Here is a 3,630-nt window from a genome sequence, read left to right as displayed (position 1 = left end):
GTTTTCTAGAAAAAAAGGAGCTATTGTTAGTGAAAAGAAGACATGTAAAGTTATGTGACATAAGGCTTATTGTGAGTGAAAAGAAGACATGTAAAGCTATGTGACATAAATCCTTACCGCGAACTCAATGAAGTATCTCTCTTGTTTGTCCCGCGGCACACATGTCCAGCTGTAGAAGGGACCTTCGAATTTGTTTAGAAGAATTTTAGTAATCTTCCGAACAAGTTTTGACCCTTTGTCACGAGTAAACCTCCAAAAGAAACAATACAAGAGGCATCAGTTAATGAGTCAAAAGAAACAATACGCATACGCACATTCACAAAAAAGTTTCTACGGTTTGATGCATGAACACAATCTATACTTCAATCAGTAAACATAAACATGAATCTCAATACACAAGCAATATATCATAATACACAAGCAATGAATACACAAACATGAATCTAAAGACACAATCCTAAAGACACAATAAACCAAACGAAATCATAAAAAACGAAATAAACATGAATCTAAAGACACAATCCTAAAGACACAATCATAATCACAATCCTAAAGACACAATAAACCAAACGAAATAAACATTGACCTACAGATTTCTCTTCTAACATTCACAAAACACCATTACAAATACATGAGAAGAGAGAAAAATTATACCATTGGGTGTTCGGTAAGGGTGTAGGAGAGAGAACCGTGGTGAAATTATCCCGACCTAGCACCACAAGCAGGGCATTTAGAGCCCGAACCACGTCCTCCTGGAGCTCCGGCAACACCGTAGCAGTTTCTTCTTCGAAGTTGTTTCCTTGGGATGATGGATGCGATGGATGACTACGAGTCTAATGACTACGAGCCTGAGAGCGTTGAGCTGGAGAAGCCGGAGAGTCATCTTGAAGAGTTGCATGAGTCGCTGGATTGTAGTTAACTTCTACTAAAGGAGACCGGCGTACTTGAGGTGGAGGTTGGCGAGTACCGGAGCCCTGAAATAGTTGTTGAGGGGGAGGATAGTCCCGGATCTGGGATTCCGTTGAATGTCGTGGCAAAATGGGGACTTCTTCAGGTGTCTGCTGCGTATGAGGAGCTTGGACTGCTGGCGTGAAGTCGTACTGACTGGGTAGATTAGTACGCCGTAGTCTTGACCCTCCGGGAATCTGAGAAACATTACGATCAAGTTTTCTCTTTCTTCCTCGAGTAGGCATCGTGTGATGATTGAGACGAGAGACTGAGAAGAGAGAAAGACGATTGAGAAGAGAGGAGAGAGTGACGATTGAGAAGAGAGGAGAGAAAGACGATTGAGAAGAGAGACTGAGAAGAGAGAGTGTCGATTGCGGCTTTAGGGTTTCGTCGAATGAGAAGAGATAAGAAGAAGATTAGGTTTTCTTTTTTAAAAGAATGTAATTGGATTTGGACCTAAATTCAATAATCAACTAAATTAGCTCAATCCAATAATTGGATTTGGGCCTAAATTTAAGAATTAACTAAATTCAAGAATTAACTAAATTAGCTCAATTCAATAATTAATTTATAATTTATAAGATTAAGAATTAATTTATAAGTTTAAGATTAAGAAATAACTAAATTCAATAATTTTTGATTTTATGGTTTATGAATTAATTTCTAAGATTAAAAATTGAAACTTCAAGATTTATAGTTTATAATATAAGTTTTAGAGTTTATAATATATTATATCAATTAGACTTTCTTATGTAAGTATTAAACCTTGGTTTTATGTATATATATATAATAATGGCTAAGTTTTGATTTTATGATTTATGAATTAATTTATAAGATTAAGTATTAAACCTTGGTTTTATGTATATTTATATAATAATGGTTAAGTATTGTTCTTTCAAACACTACATGGACAGAAAATCTTACCGCATCTTGGCTACTTGCAAACGAGAATTGGTCCAACCCCACTAATTCAAATTTTAATGAAAAATTTCCCGCCATTATATATATATATATATATTGTGTTTTTTTAAGAACTATATATATATATATATATATATATATATATTTTGGAGAAAATAAAAGTTTTTATAAAGCCAATTTTTTTTTTTGATCTACATTTTTTTTTGGGGAAGGAAAGACAATTGTGTTGGAATGAAGATGACAAATGGGTGCAATTTGTTTTTAAAGACTACACCTATGCCACTAATAGGCGACTACATAATAACAGTTGGCCCCCACAGGTAAAACACGTTTTTTAACTGTCTTTTATGATTATTTGGCGACTACGGAGTGACTATTTAATGACTCGCCGAATGAGTCGCACAATAGTCGCTAAATTGACGACTATAGTATGACTATCAACTGTGGTCGGTAAAGTAGTGACTCATTGGCGACTAAATTACTGTAGTCACAACGTAGTCGCAAAGTGGTCACTATCTGGTCGTTATTTTTGCCGACTACAAATGTAGTCGCTACTTGTAGTCGCTAATCGACTGTTTTCTTGTAGTGTTAGATCAAATACCTGTAAAATTTTATATTTTTAATATTAATAAAACAATAATAAAATAACAAATAAATACAATATAAATTTTAAGTTTTTAAAATTAAAAATACTGTCCCGCGGTGTACCGCGGGTTAAATGCTAGTACAATAAATAAAAGAGAATCCGCTTAGTAAAGTCATAAAGCAACACCTTCTGTTAACTCATGAGTTTTATACATTAGCACATATCTTCCCTTCTGTCATATACATTTTCTAGGGTAAATTCTTCTGCTTGTCTTTCTACTCGCTTCAGCTTCAGTAATATGTGTTCAAGCGTATCTTCTACAACTGTGCAAAGCTGGAGACCGTACTCCTTCTTCTTTCTCACTCAAGATCCAAAACTTCTCCCATGTTGTTGGACATGGGCTGCGTCCCAATATGCCACTCGGCCCAACAAGATAAGTTCTATGATTTTGGCCCGACGAAATCAGATGAAAGACATTAATAATCCGTAAAGGACAATCTCGTGAATTCACGATGGGAACCCTAGAAAACCCTCGGTCTACAGTCCACTATATAAAGAAACAGTACTCATTGGAGAAGGGGACGAGACTCACGTACAATACCCCGAGAGCAAAACTTTGTGTCTAATCATAGTTATTGTTCCTTGTATAATTCTCGTTAGCTTCCGAGCTCGTCGTGACCCACTTGTCAGTTCTCCTGTGAACTGACGAGCACGATCTTGACTCGTTTTAGTGACAACCTCGAATTCTTATCGTTAATAAAAGAACAAACTTCTCTTTCCCCAAAAATCGATATTTATTTAGTGTTGTGCAATCCTCAGTACAAACAATTGGCGCCCACCGTTGGGCAAGAGTAGAGCGCTTCTTTTTAACGAATCAATACCGACGGTCCTCACTTCCTCGAAGTTTCAAGATTCATGACGAACCCTAGCGACGATCTCAACGAAGCAATGGAGCAACCAACGGAGCAGCGATGGGGGCGAACGAGAACACGAACTGTCCCGCCTCTACCCTCCTCGATGATCTCAACCGAACGCTCCTTGCCGAGCACGATCCCTCCACCAGCGCCCAACGCGCCCTTCGAGCCTCTCGCAACTGCAAACGCCGGACCTACACTTGCCACCGACCAGCGGGTAACTAACGCCGCCACTCTCACCAACGTTGCCGCTCTCCCCAG

The sequence above is a fragment of the Camelina sativa genome, chromosome 15 (genome assembly GCF_000633955.1).
Source record: "Camelina sativa cultivar DH55 chromosome 15, Cs, whole genome shotgun sequence".
NCBI classification, from domain to species: Eukaryota; Viridiplantae; Streptophyta; class Magnoliopsida; order Brassicales; family Brassicaceae; genus Camelina; species Camelina sativa.
Note: the sequence above shows the minus strand (reverse complement) of the source record.